Source organism: Cebus imitator, unplaced genomic scaffold (assembly GCF_001604975.1).
Source record: "Cebus imitator isolate Cc_AM_T3 unplaced genomic scaffold, Cebus_imitator-1.0 Scaffold389, whole genome shotgun sequence".
NCBI lineage: Eukaryota > Metazoa > Chordata > Mammalia > Primates > Cebidae > Cebus > Cebus imitator.
Genome location: NW_016107704.1, coordinates 832,980 through 854,397, shown reverse-complemented (window position 1 = coordinate 854,397; position 21,418 = coordinate 832,980). Strand labels below are relative to the sequence as shown.

General features: G+C 41.1%; 2 long non-coding RNA genes across 2 annotated transcripts; one reads left to right on the top strand and one right to left on the bottom strand.

Moving 5' to 3' along the window:
• The first annotated feature begins 626 nt into the window (after positions 1–626).
• LOC108289045 lies at positions 627–11,461 on the top strand. Its single transcript, XR_001818971.2, has 3 exons — positions 627–727; positions 4,475–4,734; positions 5,540–11,461. It is a non-coding gene; the product is annotated as an uncharacterized LOC108289045 (long non-coding RNA).
• A 6,163-nt stretch (positions 11,462–17,624) lies between these two features.
• On the bottom strand, positions 17,625–19,940 carry LOC119468181. Its single transcript, XR_005196829.1, has 2 exons — positions 18,984–19,940; positions 17,625–18,831 (listed from the first exon to the last, which is right to left on the bottom strand). It is a non-coding gene; the product is annotated as an uncharacterized LOC119468181 (long non-coding RNA).
• Positions 19,941–21,418: the final 1,478 nt, after the last annotated feature.

Below are 21,418 nucleotides of genomic sequence, written 5' to 3'. Positions count from 1 at the left end.
TTTTTTGAGATGGAGTCTCGCTTTGTCGCCCAGGCTGGAGTGCAGTGGCCTCTCGGCTCACCGCAACCTCCGCCTCCCGGGTTCAAGTAATTCTCTTGCCTCAGCCTCCCAAGTAGCTGGGGTTACAGGTGCGCGCCACCACGCCCGGCTAATTTTTTTTTGTATTTTTAAGTAGAGACGGGTTTTCACCGTGTTGGTCAGGCTGGTTTCGAACCCCTGACCTCGTAATCCGCCTCCCTCAACCTTCCACAGTGCTGCGATTACAGGCGTGTAATCTCACCACCGCGCCTGGCTGTGAGAGCTATTTCTTCACGCAGTTCACTGGCCGGCCAAGAGTTTGAAAGAGTGTAATGTTACTTATAAAAGGAATAGTTAATCCAACCCATCTTTCCAGTTTTGTGTAAACAGTGCAGACCATTGAACAAGCGTTTACTGTTCTCTGACTTGTGCTGCCTGAACAAACACTAACAAATGAAGAAGTGGCGTCTTTTTCTCTATTGCTTTCCACCCTGCTAAGAAAGGAGATTAAAAATCAGGGCTGCCTGTCTCATATGGGCCCCAGAGAAGCTTGGAGATTTTTGTGAATATACCACTCCAAAGTCATTACTGATAGCTTTTGCTCTTCTGTTTGCTTCTAGGTTTGGTAAGCTGGTAATGAGAATGTCTGTTATTTTGTTTAACTGCTTTGCCCACTCCATTTTCTCCCTAAAATCTTCCCATTGAAAAGGTGAGTACCAAAAAAGTTTCATTGTCCATCTTACAGCCTCAGTAGAGATTTGATCAAAATTCAGTTAGATAAAAACAAATACCACAAGAACCCCAGGAAAGCAAGTCGTGTACTTCTTGTGATAAAACAGTCCATGTTCAGCATCTTTTAGGCAGAAGATATTTCTATGTGGCCTAGTCATACTAACATGTGAAGTCTTATCCTTATATCCTTAACTTTAAAAGGTTAGGAAGTAATTATATGACATCTATAGAATAATAAAACTCTGTGCTTCTATTGAATAAAGCATAGAGTACATCTGTAAGTGTTACAGGAAAGGAGTCCAGATCCATACCCCAAAAGAAGGTTCTTGGATCTTGCGTAAGAAAGAATTCAGGGCACGTCTGTAAAGTGAAAGCAAGTTTATTAAGAAAGTAGGGGAAGAGAAGAATGGCTACTCCATAGGCAGAGCAGCCCTGAGGGCTGCTGGTTGCCCATTTTTATGATTATTTCTTGATGATATGCTAAAGAAGGGGTGGATTATTCATGCCTTCCCTTTTCAGACCATATAGGGTAACTTCTTGCTGCCACGGTGTTTGTAAACTGTCATGGTGCTAGTGGAAGTATAGCAGTGAGGATGACCAGAGGTTATCTTGGTTTTGTTGGGATTTGGCTGGTTTCTTTACTGCAGCCTGTTTCATTAGCAAGGTCTTTATGACCTGTATCCTGTGCCGACCTCCTATCTTATCCTGTGACTTAAAATGCCTTCACCTGGGAATGCAGCCCAGTAGGTCTTAGCCTCGTTTTACGCAGCTGCTATTTAAAATGGGGTTGCTCTGGTTCACATGCCTCTGACATAAGTGCTTTCAAGATTTCCAAATATAATAACTAGTTGGTCATGGAAAAAGATGAAATAAACTGACAACTCCAGTCATGGAAAGATTGCTTTCCAAGGATAAATGAGGTTGAACTAAGGGCAGTTTCATTGGTTCAACCTGCACTTGGGTATAGGAAATTTTACTTGGAAAATGCAGTGTTGAAAATGGCCCCCAAGCACAGTGCTGAGGGTCTGTCTTGCGTCCTCAGCACAGAAGACCATGACATGCCTTAGGGGGTGAATACCTATGTTAGACAAGCTTCATTCGGGCAAGAGTTACGGTGCTGTTGGCCATGAGTTCAATGTTAATGAATCAACACTATTAAATAAGGTGTCTGTAAATATCAATACACATAAAAACAAGGTTGTGTATTTATTGACAAAAATGTGGCCAGGGGCTTCAGGAACCCAACCTTGTGTTTTCCGTAGAAGGAATGATTCAATGTTCATTAATTCAGTGTGTTTGTAGTGACTTTATAGAACATAACTACCTGAGATAATGAGATGTGACTATACATAGAAACACGAGGCTGGGGCCTAGCATAGGCCACGTGCTGAGTACACATTGGCTTTTATAACGATAGTAACTGTGGTTTCATCACATAAAGTTTCGGCCCTGGACCCCTGTCTCCATTTGCATCCTAGTAAATTAGTCAGTACTCTATAGGGAAACCTGAAGTGGGCCTTTACCTCTTGCCTATCAACCTGGAATAAAGTCTTGAGAATAGTCTTACTTCTTTCCTTCCTTGCCCTTCCTGCTTCCTGGCCACATGGTTTTTTCGAGAGCCCCTTGAAGCTAAGGCAGCCCTGGCACAAAACAAAAGGAGGTTCCAAGTGGAGAGGGACAAAGCATGTTTCTCCTGTGCACTGCCTGGGCATCTGCCATTCTGCTTCCAGGCCTGCCAGGAGAGGTGAGTAATGAACGGACCATGGTCTCCACATCTGACGTTAGCCCTCTGATCTCCTTCCCTTCACCTGACCTGCAGAGAAGCATACAGGTGGGATGCGAGGAGATATTCAGAGATAAGAGCTCCGGTCAGGGAGGCAGAGGCCTGCCCGGGCACAGCAGGAGATTCTGGGAGCTGGGAATACTGCTCTTTTCTTGCACAAGCCCAGCCTACAGAAGTCTGCACCTGAGATGGGACACCATCCCATGACAGGAGCTGGCTCTGAGGGGCCCCCACACACAAAGGACACCCCCCAACACAAACACCTAAATGGCGAAAGGGGTTTGGTTCCAGGAAGACTGCTTAGGAGAGGGGCATCATGAGAGATAGTAAAAGACCAATGATAAAATATTAGATTTATTCCAAACTCTTGCATCGTACACATACTTTTTTTTTTTTTTTTTTTGAGACAGGATTTTGCTCTTGTTGCCTAGGTTGGAGTGCGATGGTGTGAACTTGGCTCACTGCTACCTCTCCCTCCTGGGTTCAAGCGATTCTCCTGCCTCAGCCTCCCAGGTAGCTGAGATTACAAGTGCCCGCCACCACACTGGCTAATTTTTGCATTTTAGCACACAGGGTTTCACCATGTTGGTCAGGCAGGTCTCGAACTCGTGACCTCAGGTGATCCATCTGCCTTGAGCTCCCAAAGTGCTGGGATTACAGGTGTCAGCCATTACGCCTGGCCCTTCTCTGGCTTCTTCCCATGACAGGAGCTGGCTCTAAGGGGACCCCACACACAAACCACACCCCCCAACACAAACACCTAAATGACTGGTGAAAGAATCTTGGTTCCAGGAAGACAGCTTAGGAGAGGAGTATCATGAGGGCATGTGGAAACCTTTCCCAAGGACAATATTTTAAGCATTTTGAAATGAAGTTAATTAATACAGAACCTGGACAGCACAGTCTCGCATTTCCTATTCCATAAGATTTCACACTGTGCTTGGTAGAAAACATTGAGTGCATCATTCTCATGTGACAGTTTAGGTAGGAAATTATGCTTGAAATGGAGTCTCTGAGTGGTTAGAAATATATTAAAAAGTGTGTGGTGCAGTGGCTTTGAGTCTGAAGTCCACAGTCTCTTCCAGTCCTTTCTACATGTGGTTCTCATTGCTTGAAACCTTGGTCCCCCTCAAATGCCTTGTCCATCTATCCCCAAGCTCCTCCAGGCTCCCTTTCTTGGCCAAGTTCAGCTTGACCTGTGGTTCCCACCTGAGATGTCTCCTCCAGGAAGCCTTCCTGGACCTCTAAAGACACGGATAGGTGACCTCCTGTGCTTTCCTGGCTGCTCTGTTTGTCCTAAGGTGAACCTTAGCAGCCATTCCACTGACATCGCCGACCACTGTCTGTGGCCCCAGTATGTTCAGACCTTTCCCTGGGCACAGAGCCAGGTTCATGCTAGAAGCTTAACATGTGCTTCTAGAGTGAATAACTGAATAACATAACTAGAGCATATTAAATAATCTGAGACATACATTTTTTCCATGTTAATTTTAGGGTTAATTGGAGAGTGTACATGTTTAGAGACAGAAATTTGAGAGGCATCTGAGCAGAGCCCTGGAAGTGAAGGAGGAGGGGCCGGGTCTAGTCTTGTGAGGCCTACAAAGGGGAGCAGCAGCAAACAGATGGAAGGAGAAGGAGCACACGGGGTGTGGGTCCTGCCTCACGCTGACCGCCCCATTTGCCTGCAATAAGCAAGGGGCATTTCAGCCAGACCTGAGAGAGTCTCCTTATTTCTGTACCTCTCTTTTCAGAGGGCTAGTGAGGTCTGGAAAGGTACAACTGAGTATTCAAATGACCAGAATAAACCAAGCGTTTGTTGTATCTTGCGTGCTAGTGGACCACACTCCCATCACTGAACAGAGGACCCAGGAGCTTTGCTGCGTGTGGATGAGGTAACAATGATGTCCAATCAGCCTTGATACTGAGCTGCTCTCCCGTCAGGTGCTGAAGTCAAGATGGCTTCCAGGGCCAGCAGACCTGCAGTCCGTGCAGGAAGCGGGACACCAACTGTAGCGAATGAAGATAGCAGGCTGAGCAGACAGGGACCCTGAAGGACGGTCATACATGGCACGACGACACGTGGCTAATGACAGGCTGCGTATATGACGGTGATCCTGTAAGATAGGACTCCCCTACCACCCCCACCCCGGGCAAAGGACTGGTGGCCCAAGGCCTGTTAGGAACCGGCGGCAGAGCAGGAGGTGAGCACAGGCGAGTGAGCATTACCACCTGAGCTCTAGCTCCTGTCTCAGCAACAGCGGCACTAGATTCTCATAGGAGCATGATCCCACTTGTGAACTGCGCATGTGAGGAATCTAGGTTGCGAGCTCCTTATGAGAATCTAATGCCCAATGATCTGAGGTGGAAGAGTTTCACCCCAAAACCGTCCACCGCCTCTAGCTGTGGAAAAATTGTCTTTGATGAAACCAGGCCCTGCTGCTGTCTCTCTAGCTTCTCCTGAGGGGCCTCTTTCTCGTCCACGATCCAGTCCACAGTACATTTAGCCCTCGTGTCCCCTTAGCGTCCTCCAGCATATGACAGCATGCCACCCTTCTGTATCTTTCCTGGGCTTGGCACACTTGAAGATTACTGCCCACTGTTTCATAGAGTGCCCGTTAATTCGGGTTAATCTGATACTTCCTCATGATGACATTGAGGCTCTGCATATTTGACAAGAACACTATAGAGGTGTTCTCAGTGCATCACGTCAGCAAAGTTTGGTGTCCTTGACTCCGTGTGTCTTTACAAGGGCCGTTAGCTGACTGCTTGGGGCAGGGTGGCATCAGCCATGTTTCTTCACTGTAGAGTTACTGTTCTTCCCTCTGGAATTAATCTGTAACTTGTGGGAAGATACTTTAAGACAGCAGTTACTGTTTCTCACTATACTCCACCGCTAATTTTTAGCATCAATAGATGATGTCCACCCACATGCATTGTTACTGTGGTACTTGCCTAATGGTGATTTTTTTTTTAATTTCTGTTATTCAATCTATACTTATTTTTCAGAAATCTACCATAAGGAAGAGATATCCCTTCTGCTGCTTGTAGGCATGTATGTATGTATGAAGTATATATGTATTCATTCATTCCCTTATTCATTTATATTATTAGTGTGGGTTCATGAGTATCTGTTTTATCCTATGAATTACTAATTACTATTGCTTATTTTGTTGCACAAGTTGTCCCAGGCTGGGTCGCTGGCAGCTTCTTTAAGCTGCCTCTTGTTTCTTTCAGTATTTCCTAATTATTTTCTGGGCACTTCTTTAATTTCTGGCATTGTAAGATGCTCCAACCTAATCTTGCATCTTCCCACCATAGCATTGGAATTAATCATTTTCTAAGGAGCCCTGGTTTCTTTGAAAATTCATATTTAGGAACCAATAGCTGCACTCCAGATAGGCTCATTGCTATGGGGATGTCATTGCTTCTGGTCCACCTGGGCAGATGGAGTTAAGGAAAAAAAATATATATATATGTACATATTTTATATATATACACGCATACATACAAGCACGCCTATGTGTGTTTCCATATGTATCTATATACACGTAATATAAGATTAGTTATACGTATATTAACCTTAAGTTGATGTTGATATCTGTCACTCATCCTATCCTCCCCTTTTCCTTATTTGTAATTTCTTTTTCTTCTTTTTTTTATTTTTGAGACAGGGTCTCTCTTGCCCTGCCCTGGCTGTGACATGATCACAGCCCACTCAACCTCCTGGGCTCAAGCAATTCTTGCAGGGTCTACAGGTATATGATACTACGCTGGGCAATTTTTAAATATTTTGTAGAGTCAAGGTCTCGCCATATTGCCCAGGCAGGTCTCAACCTCCTGGGCTCAAGCGATCTCCCTCCACCTTGGCCTCCTGAAGTGCTGGGATTACAGGCATGAGCCACTGCCCTGGGCCTATAACTTCTTTTTCCAACAATGAGAAATCTGGCCCTCTTCACCATGGTCTATTTTCTTATTTGCTTAGTCCTAGACACAAAGTAGTTTCAGAATTTCTCACCATACTCCTGTGGAAAACACATTTCCTGATGAGAGTAAAATATTTGTGTATATCTGTTTCTGGCTTTTTTTGTCTTTAGCTTTACAATGTACAGTCAATATTCTGTTTTCCAAATTCATAGAGTTTGGCGATTTTCTTCCCCATGCCTCAGTGTAGTTGTGTTATCTATTGATAATTGAGTTAGGTTCATTTTGTACTGTTTGCATTCTATTTTGGGTTCCCTCATCACAGTTGATTTTAAATGTTAATTTGGGTGGGAGGAATATGGAAGAGCATTGTTCTGAGAACCATAATTATATCAAAAGCTACACCCAGAAGTATCACTTTCCCCTTTCTCTTCTCATTCTCTCCTCTCATTCTTTCCACCCCAATTCCCACCCATGCCCTCTAGGTAAATAATCTCATTAATTTCTCGTTTCTACTTGTTTCTTTTGCACAAGACAGCTGATACATGTATACTTTCCCACATCTCCTTTCTTTCTTACATGAAGGATAATATATTATACTCTTCTTATTTTGCTTTTTTATTTAACAGTGTATTCTGGAAATCAGTTCATACCAATTTTCAGAGATCTTTCCCCTTTTTTGGCACATCTGCATAATACTGCATGTTCCATGGTTTTCTCAATGACTACTTAGGTTGTTTCTAATATTTTTCAATAAGAAACAGTATTGCAATTAATAATCTAATGCATATATATATGTATATGAGAGGTCTTCAAAAAGTTCATGGGAAACGTGTCTTATGAAAAAACTATGCATGAGTTTTAAACTTTTTTGCGTCAAAATAAACATGTACTAACTTCTTAGAACATGTCTGAACAGGTCCAAGTTTGAGGCACTAAGAAGGATAAAGTATCAATTTGAAAAGAGCCCCTATCATAGCAATATGACTTGAAAGCACAAAGGAAGAAAAAAATGAAGCAAGAACAAACATCAAATTTATGATGAAGTTTGCCTGCAAGAATGGTGAAACCATTGATATTTTATAAGACATTTATAGGACAGTGTCCCAAAGGAATCAGCAGTTTACAAATGGATATAACCTGTTTTCAGAAGGGAGGAAGATGAAGTTGAAGATGAAGCAGTGGGCGACCATTGATATCAATTTATGAGGAAAAAAATTCATTTTATTCATGCCCTAACTGAAGAGGACTGACAATTAACAGCACAAACAATAGTCAACATCATAGATATCTCAACTGGTTCAGCTTACCCAATTCTGACCGAAAGTTAAAGTAGAGCAAACTTTCTACTTGGTGAGTGCCAAAACCCTCATGCCCAGATCAGCTGCAGACAGAAGCAGAGGTTTCAATGGAAATTCGAAACAAGTGGAATCAAGATCATGAAGCATTTCTTCAAAGAATTGTAACAGGAGTTGAAATATGGCTTCACCAGTACAATACTGAAGACTAAGCACAATCAAAGCAATAGCTACCAAGAGGCTGAAGTGGTCCCTTAAAGGCAAAAGGGGACCAGTCAAGAGCAAAGGTCATGGCAACAGTATTTTGGGATGCCAAGACATTTAGCTTGTTGACTTTCTGGAGGGCCAAAGTGTAGTATTATCTGTTTATTATGTTTTGAGAAAGTTGGTAGAAAAATGCCTAGGAGAGCTTCACCAGAGTGTCCTCGATTCAATTTCAGATCACCACAATAAAGCAAAAAATTGCAATTATAAATTTTTTGGTTCCCCAGTACATGTAAAAGTTATATTTATACTATAGCCTATTAAGGGTGCAATAGCATTATGTCTGAAAAAAAAAATGATCATGGCTTCATTTAAAAATACTTTATTACCAAACAATGCTAGCAATCATCTGAACCTTCAGTGAGTTATAATCTTTTTGCTGGTGGAGGGTCTTGCTTAGATGTTGGTGGCTGCAGATTGATCAGGGTGGTGGTTACTCTAGTTTGGGGTGGCTGTGGCAGGTTTTCAACATAAGACAACAGCGAAGTTTGCTGCATTGATTGACTCTTCCTTTCATGAAAGATTTCTCTGTAGCATGTAATGCTGTTTGATAGCATTTTACCCACAGTAGAATTTCTTTCAAAATTAAAGTCAGTCTTCTTAAACCCTGTCACTGCTTTATTAACTTAAGTTCTTGCAATATTCTAAATCCTTTGTTGTCATTTCAGCAACGTTCACAGCATCTTTACCAGGGGTAGATTCTGTCTCAAGAAACCACTTTGTTCATTCATCTGTTCAAGTTTTATCATGAGATTGCATCAATTCAGTCAAATTTTCAGCTCCACTTTTCATTCTAGTTGTCTTGCTATTTCTACCACATCTGCAGTTACTATATCCGTTGAAGTCTTGAACCCCTCAAAATCACCCATGAGAGTTGGATTCAATTTCTTCCAAATTCCTGTTCATGTTGATATTTTGACCTCCTCTCATGAATCATGAATGTTTTTAGTGGCATCTAAAATGGTAAGTCCTTTCCAGAAGGTTTTCAATTTGCTTTGCCCCAATTCATCAGAGGAATCACTGTCTGTGGCAACTGTAGGCTTATGAAAGGTATTTGTTAAGTAATATGACTTGAAAGTCTAAATGACTTCTTGATCCATAAGCTACAGAATGGGTGTTGTGTTAGCAGGCATGAAAACAACATTCATCTTGTGTATCTCCATCAGAGCTCTGGGTGACCAGGTGCATTGTCAATGGGCTGTAATATTTTGAAAGGAATCTTTTTTTTTTCTGAGCAGTGAGTCTCAACAATGGGCTTAAAATATTTATTCAACCATGCTATAAACAGATTTACTGTCATCCGGGCTTTGATGTTCCTTATGCAGGCACAGGCAGAGTAGATTTTGTATTATTCTTAAGGGACCTTGGATTTTCAGAATGGTAAGGGAACATTGGTGTGAACATAAGGTCACCAGCTGCATTAGCCCCTAACAAGAGAGCCCCTAACTCTCCCTACCCACTCTGAGGAGCAGAGGTCTTCAAACCTCCACTGGTTCGGTGCTGCTGATTCATGAATCGTTCTTTGCTCAATTAAATTGTTTACTTTGTCTAAGAAGGTTTCCCTTTGACAGGATTTCTTTTGATAGGATTTATTTTTGCTATTTTATTTCATATTTTACTTTTATTGAATTTTTGTTTCATTTTTTAAAAGTCTCCTTTCCTTCTTTCTTTTGGTCATTTTGAGTATTCTGCCAGTTTAAAAGTTAAACATTACACTTTTGTTCTCATAATAGTAACAGTTAATTTGAAGCCTGCAATACAGTGCTTTCAAGTCAAGAATTTTTGCATGTGATTATGTTCCTTAATCTCCCACTTCCCTCAGCCCCCATCATGCTAATATTTTAGTTCTGGGTTGTTATGGAAACAGTGATTTTCCTTTTTTGATTGTTAAATTAAAACTTGGCCTGAGGCTGCCATAGCTTATATCCCTAAGTAAGGAAATATAAACTGGTTTAGTAGGTAAATAAACTGAAAGCCTAATTAAGGACTGTTCTTTGTAACAAACAGCTGAGTGTCAGCTAATCGGAGCAGCTGACCTTCAGCCAGTCACAGGCTTCCTGCTGATCAGACCACATCCAAATACAGCAACACAAAGCTGAAACCAGTCCAACTGTTTCTGCACCTCACTTCCCTTTTCGATCTATCAACTCTCTCTACCCACTCTGAGGAACAGAGCTCTCAGAACCTCCACTGGTTCAGTGCTGCTGATTCATGAATTGTCCTTTGCTCAATTAAATTGTTTAATTTGTCTAAAAAGGTTTTCTTTTGACAGGTCCTATAATAAACTTTAGGTATTCAGTTACCCATAATTTTCATGTGTTTTGTAGAAATATCCTGGATTTGCCGTTCTCTTATCTAAACCTTCCTTCAAGGGTATTTTCAACATGTGGCAAAATTTTGGAGATGTATGAATGAGAATGTTTTTATTATACTTTCACATTTAATGACAATTTGGATAAGACTTTTAGTATTCAATTTTCTTTTAATTTTTTAAAAACATTACACCATTTTCCTCTTGTACCATTTTTCTATTGAGGAGTCCATAATCAGTCTGACTCTTATTCCTTTGTTAGGCAGGATGATGATATAATTTATCATTCAACTAGGACACTTTGGAGCGTGAAGGGGATACTACTAATAATTATGCCTGTCAGTAGGTGTAACCCAGGACTGTCCTGTGTACATTAAGACATGTGGTCCACTTACTTATAGGTGTTCAGTTACCCTATTTATAGGTGACTAGTTCTTTCTCTCTGGAAGCTTTTAGAATTTTATTTGTGTTTGATATTCTTAGGTGTGGCTATAATACTTCTAGGTATGGGCTTTTTTGTTTTTCTCTACTTGGCCCTCTGTGATACTATGATTTATAATAGGAAATGTATATTTGATCTTCCTCCTTTATCCTGGCATGTAGCTCCTAAAACCCATATAATCTCCAAAGTGATGTGTCTACTTGTATGCCAGTGAGATGAATGTGGGTTGGGGGCTCCTGGATTGCCTCAGCATGAGAGGGGGTTGCCAGGATAACCCTTGTGTGATTAGAGGGTTAGAACTTTCAGCCTTAGGCTACCCTCAGCCTTGGAGGGAAGAAGAGCTGGAGGTTGAGTCAATCACAATGGCCAGTGATTGAATCAATCATGTCTAGGTAATGAAACCTCCATACAAAAACAAAAAGGCCGGATTCAGAGAGCTTCTGGGTTGATCAACAAGAACCTATCAGTGTACCAGGACAGTAGCACAACACAACTCCTTGGGGACAAGCTTTTCTGCTCAGGAATTTCCAATCCTGACCCTATGTATCCATTCATCTGCCTGTGCATTTGTATTCTTGAAAATATCCTTTGTGACAAGCAGGCACTGATAAATGTTAAACACAGTTTATGGGAAGCCACTGTTTTAGACAAGCCTCCTACACTAGGCCCCAGCAAAGCAGACCAAACCAGAATGGAGCCATTTATGCTAAGTACCTTGGAATCATATAGAACATTTAAACTTCCTCCTTTATCTCTCTACTTTCCTTCCTTCCTTTCTCTTCTCTTCCTTCCTCCCCTTTTTCTTCCTTCTCTCTTCCTTCCTCCCTCCCTCTCCTTTCCTTCCTTCCTTCGTCTTTCTCTCCCTTTCTCCCCTCCTTTTCTCCCTTCCTTTTTCCCCCTTCCTTCCTCCTTCCCTTCCTTCCATTTTTTTCTTTTCTTCCTTCCTTTTTCCACACTCTTTCTCTCCCTCCTTCCCTATCCTCCTTTCTTCCCTTCCTTTTTTCTTCCCTTCCTCCTTTCTTCCCTCCTTTTCTCCCTCCCTTCTTCCTCTCTTTCTGCCTCCTCTCCTCCTCTTCCTTCCTTCTTTCTAGCAATTCCTGCTCTAATTTCACTCTTAGGCTCTTTTATTGAAGTTGAACTTAGAGAGTGCACCTATCCTGCCAACATGAGCCTTTCCAGTTCATGTGAAACTTTTATTATTGCAAATGTTAAGTACAATTCTATTCTTTCATATTATGAACTAAATGCTGTGCCTTCAACAATTCATGTTTTGAAAACTAATCTCCATTGTGATAGTATTAGCGGGTGGGGCTTCTGGGAGGTGATGTGGTCATGAGGGTACAGGCTGTGTGAATGGGATTAGTGGCCTCATAAAAGAGGCCCAGGAGAGCTCCTTTGACCCTTCCACCATGAAAAAACAGCCTTCTGCAAACCAGGAAGCAGCCCTCACCAGACCTCAGAACTGCTGGCAGTCTTGGATTTCCCACCCTCCAGAACTATGAGAAGTAGGAGTTTGCTGCCAAAGCCATCCAGCCTATGGAATTTGCTATGGGAGCCCAAATGGACTAAGACTTTCCACCTGCAGCACAATTTAAATACTTGCAGAGCCTTTGGCACTGACAAGAGTCTCTGGGCCTGCAAAGGCAGGAATCCCCTCCCTTGGCCTTTTTGAAGGCGGTGCACTGTGCCTTTCCACATGCCCATGTCCAGTACTGAACTGACGACATGACAACTGGTAAGTCATGTTACCTGTCTGAGGTTGGTTAGAGTTCTTAACTGCAAGTAACAGAACCTACTCTGACCAGTTTGAGCAGCAGAGATTAACTAAAGGTTCAGAGGTTGCTTTCAAAGTCATGCTGCAGACTGGGAATGACTCTTGCTTCCAGGACCAACCCTGCCCCCATGCTGTGGAACCAAACCAATGAGGAAGCTGCCGTCACTGCTGCTGTCCCCTAGTTAATGCCTGTACTTCTGCTGCTGGACAGAACCATCACTTCTCCATCAAAAAAGCTGCAAGTAGACCAGCAGAGGGGATGTTCCACAGAGAGCCTGCTTCCTTGTGGCACTTCCAAACTGAAGTCTCATTTGGGTGTGTCCCATTAGCCAAGTCCAGGCCAATACCCTGCTTTCTAGCTGCAAGGGAAGTGTGCTGGGAGACAGGCTGATAAACAGGAAGTTCAGAAGTGTCCTAAAGTAACATATAAAGGTTATTTAAATTATTGTGGTCCATGATTATGGCAAATATTTACGAAGGAGCTCCCAAGGAGCCTACTGTCCAATGGAGGAGAGAGACAAGCATATGTTTTCAGTTCGTCAGCATGCACCTGTGCAGTTATAGCTCATCTCAGTCAGTTCATACCAACATCAAAAAATACATACCTTTCTTCAAGGGCTTGTCTGTAGCCTTTTAAATTTTATTTTTTATTTTTTATGTTTTTAAATTTATTTAATTTACTTTAGGTGCATACTATATCTGGCTTTTCTCCCCATGTTATCCCTCCCCACCCCCTGTGTCTCTCCCCTACCCCCTCCAACTGTCCCCAGTGTGTGATGCTCCTCTCCCTGAGTCCACGTGTTCTCGTTGTTCAACACCCACCTATGAGTGAGAACATACGGTGTTTGGCTTTCTGTTCTTGTGTCAGTTTGCTGAGAATGATGGTTTCCAGATTCATCCAAGTCCCTATAAAGGACATGAACTCATTGTTTTTTATGGCTGCGTAGTATTCCATGGTGTATATGTACCACATTTTCTTTGTCCAGTCTTGCTATTGTACACAGGGCTGTAGTGAACATATGTGTGCATGTGTCTTTATAGTAGAACGATTTATAGTTCTTTGGGTATATACCCAATAGTGGGATCTGCTGGGTCAAATGGAATTTCTGTTTCTAGATCCTTGAGAAATCGCTGCACTGTCTTCCACAAAGGTTGAACCAATTTACATTCCCACCAACTGTGTAAGAGTGTTCCTATTTCTCCACAGCCTCTCCAGCATCTGTTGTCTCCAGATTTTTTAATGATCACCATTCTAACTGGCGTGAGATGATATCTCAGTGTGGTTTTGATTTACATTTCTCTAATGACCATTTAATGATGATGAGCATTTTTTCATATGTTTGTTGGCCTTATATATGTCCTCTTTTGAAAAGTGTCTGTTCATATCCTTCGCCCACTTTTGAATGGGGTTGTTTGTTTTTTTACTGTTTGAGTTCTTTGTAGATTCTGGATATTAGCCCTTTGTCAGATTAATAGATTGCAAATTTTTTTTCCCATGCTGTTGGCTGCCAATTCACTCTAATGATTGTTTCTTTTGCCGTACAGAAGCTGTGGAGTTTAATTAGATACCATTTGTCTATCCTGGCTTTTATTGCCATTGCTTTTGGTGTTTTAGTCATGAAGTCCTTACCTGTGCCTATGTCCTGGATGGTTTTGCCTACATTTTCTTCTAGTGTTTTTATGGTGTTAGGTTTTAGGTTTAAATCTTTGATCCATCTGGAGTTAATTTTAGTGTAAAGTGACAGGTAGGGGTCCAGTTTCTGCTTTCTGCACATTGTTAGCCAGTTTTCCAAACACCATTTATTAAACATGGAGTCCTTTCCCCATTGCCTGGTTTTGCAGGTGTGTCAACGATCAGATGGTTGTAGATGTGTGGTGTTTCTTCTGGGGGTCTCTGTTCGGTTCCATTGGTGTATGTCTCTGTTTTGGTACCAGTACCATGCTGTTTTGATTACTGTAGCCTCGTAGTATAGTTTGAAGCCTGACAGTGTGATCCCTCTGGCTTTGTTCTTTTTGCTTAGGATTGTCTTGGCTATGCAGGGTCTTCTGTGATTCCATATGAAGTTTAAAGTGGTTTTCTTCAGTTCTGTGAAGAAGGTCATTGGTAGCTTGATGGGGATAGCATTTAATCTATAGATTACTTTCGGCAGTATGGCCATTTTCACAATATTAATTCTTCTTAAGCATGAGCATGGAATGTTTTTCCATCTGTTTGTGTCCTCTCTTATTTCGTTGAGCAGTGGTTTGGATAAATTCCTAGACACTTGTACTCTACCAAGACTAAACCAGGAGGAAGTTGAAACTCTGAATAGACCAGTAACAAGGGCTGAAGTAGAGGCAGAAGTCGATAGCCTACCAACCAAAAAAAGTCCAGGTCCAGACGGGTTCACAGCCAAATTCTACCAGACATGCAAAGAGGAGCTGGTTCCATTCCTTCTGAAACTGTATCAAACAGTACAGAAGGAGGGAATCCTCCCTAACTCATTTTCTGAGACCAACATCATCCTGATACCAAAAACAGGCAGAGACTCAACTAAAAAAGAAAACTTCAGGCCAATATCCATGAGGAACATTGATGCAAAAATCTTCAATAAAATACTGGCAAACAGATTGCAACAGCTCATCAAGAAGCTTATCCACTACGATCAAATAGGCTTCATCCCAAGGATGCAAGTCTGGTTCAACATATGCAAATCCATAAATGTAATCCATCACATAAATGGAACCAAAGACAAAAACCACATGATTATCTCAATAGATGCAGAGAAGGCCGTTGGTAAAATTCAACAGCCCTTCATGCTAAAAACTCTCAATAAACTAGGTATTGACAGAATGTATCACAAAATGATAAAAGCTATATATAACAAACCTACAGCCAATATCGTACTAAATGGGCAAAAGCTGGAAGAATTCTCTTTGCAATCAGGCACTAGACAAGGATGCCCTCTCTCACCACTCCTATTCAACATAGTATTGGAAGTTCTAGCCAGAGCAATCAGGCAAGAAAAAGAAATAAACGGTATTCAATTAGAATAGGAGGAAGTCAAAGTCAAACTGTCTCTATTTGCAGATGACATGATTGTATATCTAGAAGACCGCATCGTCTTAGCCCAAAATCTTCTCAAACTGATAAGCAACTTCAGCAAAGTCTCAGGATACAAAATCAACGTGCAAAAATCACAAGCATTCCTATATACCAGTAACAGACAAACAGAGCCAAGGCAAGAGCAAACTGCCATTCACAATTCCTACAAAGAGAATAAAATACCTAGGAATACAACTAACAAAGGATGTAAAGGACCTCTTCAAGGAGAGCCTTTTAAATTTTAAACAAAATTTGCAGAGTTCTCCCTCATATGTTCACACATTTTTCAGACTATTTTAAAAACACTGCAAGCTTGCTTTGTTCCAACTGAGAGTTGATCTTGTTGATCTACAGAGATTTCATAGCATTTGTCTAGAAAAAGTAACTGCCTGAAAAAGTAACTTCATTGCCCATCCCCCAATTGGCTAACGCGCCCTGTTTTTAAGGAGTCACTTTTTGCTCAATTATCAACTTACTTGAAATTTATGCTAATTTACAGTAAAAAAATTATGACGTTACAGTTCTTGATTAGAAGTGCTTTTAGAAGAAAGTATAAATGTGGCTGACTTTAAATGAAGGAAAACTTAAAAACTGGATCTGCTGATGAGTTATTGCATCTGGATGGTTGTGTGTTCCCTAGGGAGTAAGAAGTGAAGCAACCACGTGCCTGGGGTGGGCCACTAGAGCCTGTGTCCTACCCTGTGAAGCAGCCTTCCCTGTGCCTCCACTTCGTCTCTCCCAGCCAAAATCACAGTCACTATGATGGCACCCTCTGCCACACACGTTGCATCCAGCTGGGCTGTGTTAACCCTCATTCAACTTGCAAAACTCATGCTTCAGCGATGGTTTTGCTGTTACAAACTAAACGAATTTGGCCACACACAACTCCGTTTTTTTGTTTTGTTTTGTTTTGTCTTTTTAAGTAAATAACTGTGATCACTAAAAGGTTTGAGGCAGGTCAGCTATTTGCAGGGTACTTAGTTGTGCTAGAAAATACGTTTAAAAAGCAAAGTCTGCATTTTGACTTACAAGTGAAGAGGTTTCCAACAAAACCCTAAAAGCTCTGTTTATATTTATCACCTCTGCTCATCATGTGGAATCTTTAAGAAGACCGCTGTCTTCTTAAAGCCCCTCTATAGGAAAACTAAACACTGACTCAAATAAAGTTAAGAGAAATGTTAACTGAGAGTTATTTGAATTTATACAATGCAAGCTGTAGTGAGAAAATACATAGCATGCTATTTAGATAGGTTGGATATGATTATTTTTATTTAAAGAGAAACATTATCACTCAAAAAGGGCAGAAAATAAAATTTCACAGGATGATCTTTCAGGACAAAATTTAAAAGTTAAAATATCCAGGTTCTAACAGCACTTGAAATTAAATAGTAAAAGGTAGGCTAGGCATAGTGGCACATCTGTAAACTCAATACTGTGGGAGGCCATGGTGGAAGAATTACTTTAGCTAGCCCAGGAGTTCAACATCAGCCTGGGCAATAGAGTGAGACACTCATCTACAAAAAAAATTTTTTAATGAGCTGGATGTGGTGGCATGCATCTGTATTCCCAGGGACTCAGGAGGCTGGGGTGTAAAGATCACTTGAGCCCAGGAGGTTGAGACGGCAGTGAGCCATGTTTGCACCACTATTCTCCAGCTTGGGCCACAGAGCAGGACCTTGTCTCTAAATAAATAAATAAATAAATAAAATAAAAAAGTAAACTAAATTGATTTGTTTATCCAGAACTCAGTGGTGTAGATGGACTAAATGACAAAGAATGGAAGCACCGAGATACCAAATTGCTCTGATGGTAGATTGTCTCAAAGTTTGTGTAGATGTCTCGAAGTTCATATAGATCATCTCAAAGGTTGTGTAGATTGTCTAAAGTTATTGGGAGATTGTCTCAAATTTTGTGTAGATTGTCTTGAAGGTCGTGTAGATTGTCTCAAAGATCGTGCAGATTCAAAGTTCATGTAGATTGTTTGGAAGTTCATGTAGATTGTCTCAAAGTTTGTGTAGATTGTCTTGGAGTTTGTGTAGATTGTCTGGAAGTTCGTGTAGATTGTCTTGAAGTTCATGGTTGATTGTCACAGAGTTCGTGTAGATTGTTGTGAAGTTCACATAGATTGTCTCCGAGTTCATGTAGATTGTCTTGAAGTTCACATAGATTTTCTCAATGTTTGCATAGATTGTCATGAAGTTTGTGGTAGATTGTCTTGAAGATCATGGTTGATTGTCTCGAAGTTCATGGTAGATTATCTTGAAGTTCATGTAGCTTGTCTCAAAGTTTGTGGTAGATTGTCTTGAAGTTTGTGTAGATTGTCTCAAAGTTTGTGTAGATTATCTTGAAGTTCATGGTTGATTATCTCAAAGTTCATGTAGATTGTCTCAAAGTTTGTGGTAGATTGTCTGGAAGTTCGTGTAGATTGTCTAGAAGTTCGTGTAGATTGTCTTGAAGTTCATGTAGATTGTCTCAAAGTTCATGTAGATTGTCTTGAAGTTTGTAGTAGGTTGTCTCAAAGCTCATGTAGATTGTCTCAAAGATGGTGCAGATTGTCTCAAATACCTTCAGCACTGCCTGGGTGGGGGTCTCATGACCAAGCTGGTTCTCTGTAGGCGTGGATAGATTGTCTCAAACCCTGCATATATAGATTGTGTCTAAGCTAGTGTAGATCATCTTGAAGCCAGCGTAGATTGTCTCGTAGCCCACGTAAATTGTCGCAATGCCTGTGTAAATAGATTGTCTCAAAGCTTGTGTAGGTTGTCTCGAAGTCTGTGTTGATTGTTTTGAAGCCTGAGTAGATACATATTCCTGAAGCCTACATAGATTGGCTCATTGCCCACATAAATTGTCTGGTAGCTTGCACAGATTGTCTCAAAGCTTGTGTAGATATATTGTCTCAAAGCCTGTGTAGATATATGGTCTTGAACTTGGGGTAGATTTTCTCAAAGAGGGTGTAGGTTGTCTTGAAGCATGTGTAGATATTCTCGAAGCCAGTGTAGATTGTCTCAAAGCCAGAGTATATTGTTTGGAAGCACATATAGGATGATTTTCTCAAAGCTCAAGTAAACTGTCTCGAAGCCTGCCTAGATAGATTGTCTCACAGCTGATATAGATTGTCTCAAAGCTCTTGTAGATAGTTTCAAAGTCTGTGTAGATTGTCTAAAAGCTTGTGTAGATTGGCTTCAAGCCTGTATAGATAGCTTGTCTCAAAGCATGTGTGCATACATTGTTTCTAAACCAGTGTAGATTGTCTCGAATCCGGAAGTGATTGTCTCAAGCCAGCATTTTGTCTCAAAGCCAGCATATATTGTCTTGAAGCCCATGTAGATTGTCGCAAAGCCTGCATATATACATTGTCTTGAAGCCAGTGTAGATTGTCTCAAAACCTGCATAGATTGTCTCAAGCTTGCATAGATATGTCTACAAGCTCACATAGATAGATAATCTTGAAGCCCATGGAGATAGATTGTCTCAAAGCCCACATAGATTGTCTCAAAGTTTGTGTTGATTGTCTCAAAGCACGCATAGATATATGTTCTCAAAGCTGGCATAGATTGGCTCACTGGCCACATAGATTTTCTCATAGCCCACATAGATTGTCTTGAAGGTTGTATAGATTGTTTTGAAGCCCACATAGATCATCTCAAAGCTGTGTAGATTGTCTCAAAGCAACATAGATAGATTGTCTTGAAGCCGGTATACATACATTGTCTCTAAACAAGTGTAGATTGTCTCGAAGCAAGCATATATTGTCTCAAAGCCTACATAGTTTGTCTTGAAGTCTGCATAAATTGTACCAAAGCTTACATGGATTGTTGTGAAGCCTGCATAGATATTGTCTTAAAGCCTGTATAGATTGTCTCGAAGCATGCCTAGATAGATTGTTTTGAAGCTTGTGCATATACATTGTCTCAAAGCCAGTGTAGATTGTATCAAAGCCAGGGTAAATTGTCTCAAAGCCAATGCAGATTGTCTTGACACTTGTGTAGATTGTCTCAAAGTGCATGTAGGTAGATTGTCTCAAAGCTTGTATATATACATTGTCTCAAAGCCTGCATAGATTGTGTCAAAGCCTGCAGAGATATATTGTCACAAAGCCCAAGTAGATTTGCTTGAAGCTCGCATAGATTTTCTCAAAGCCAGCATAGATTGTCTTGAAGCCCGTGTATATTCTCGAAGCCGGCATAGATTGTCTCAAAGCCAGTGTTGATTGTCTTGAAGCCTGCATAGATAGATTGTCTAGAAGCTTGTATAGACTGTCTCAAAGCTTGCATAAATCGTGTTAAAGCCTGCATAGATAGAATGTTGCAAAGATAGAATGTCACAAAGATAGAATGTCATATATATAGAATGTCACAGTGACATACACATGTTGTCTAAGCCAGTCTAGATTGTCTCGAAGCCAGCAGAGATTGTCTTGATGCCAGCATAGATTGTCTTGAAGCCAGCATAGAATGTCTTAAAGCTTACATAGAAAGATTTTCTAGAAGTTTGCATAGATTGTCTCAAAACCCGCATGGATTGTCTCAAAGTCTGCCTAATACATTGTCTCTGAGCAATCGTAGATTTTCTCGAAGCCAGTGTAGATTGACATAAAGCCAGTGTAGATTGTCTAGAAATCAGCATAGATTGTTTCAAAGAGAGTGTAGATTGTCTCAAAGCCTCTGCAGATTGTCTTGAAGCCCACTTAGATTGTCAGGTAGCCCATGTAGATTGTCTTGAAGCCCACGTAGATAGATTGTCTGCAAGCCTATGTAGTAAACAGATTGTGTCAAAGCCTGCGTAGATTGTCTTGAAGCCAGTGTAGATTGTCTTGAAGCCCTCATAGATAGATTTTCAGTAAGCCTGGGTATATACGTTGTCTCTAAGTTAGCGTAGATTATCTCAAAACGAGCGTTGATTTTCTTGAAGCAAGCATTGATTGTCCTGAAGCCAGCATAGATTGTTTCGAAGACTGAGTAGATTGTTTTAAAGCTTGAGTAGATTGTCTCAAAGTCTGTGTAATTTTCTCAAAGTCTGTGTAAATTGTCTTGAAATCTCAAATTGCAAGACGATCTCAACAATCTCAATCTCAACAATCTCAAATCTTGCAGATTGTCCTAAAGCTTGCATATATACATTGTCTCAAAGCCTGCATAGACCATCTTGAAGCCAGCATAGGTTGTCCTGAAGCCAGCATAGATTGTCTCAAAGCCCGCGTAGATAGATTTTCTTAAAGCCCACGTAGATTGTCTCATAGCCCGTATCTCACAGCCTGCAAAGATTGTGTCAAAGCCCGCATAGTCTTAAAGTCTGTATAGATTTTCTCAAAGCTTGTGTAGATTGTCTCAAAGCCTGCATAGACTGTCTCAATACCTACATACATATATTTTTAAGCCAGCGTAGATTGTTTTAAAACCAGCACAGATTGTCTCAATGCCAGCGTTGATTATCTCAAAGCCAGTGTACATTGTCTTGAAGCCCACATACGTTGTCTCGAAGCCTGCAAAGATTGTCTAAAAGCTTGTGTAGATTGTCTCACAGCTTGCATAAATTGTCGTGAAGCCTGCATAAATTGTCACACAGCCCGCATGTATACATTGTCTCTAAGCTGGTGTAGATTGTCTTGAAGCCAGCATAGATCATCTCAAAGCCCACATAGAAAGATTTTCTAAAAGCCCACGTAAATTGTCTTGAAGCCCACATAGACAGATTGTCTCACAGCCCACTTAGATTGTCTTGAAGCCTGCTTAGATTGTTTCGAAGTTCACGTAGATTGTCTCAAAGCTTGTATAGATTGTCTTGAAG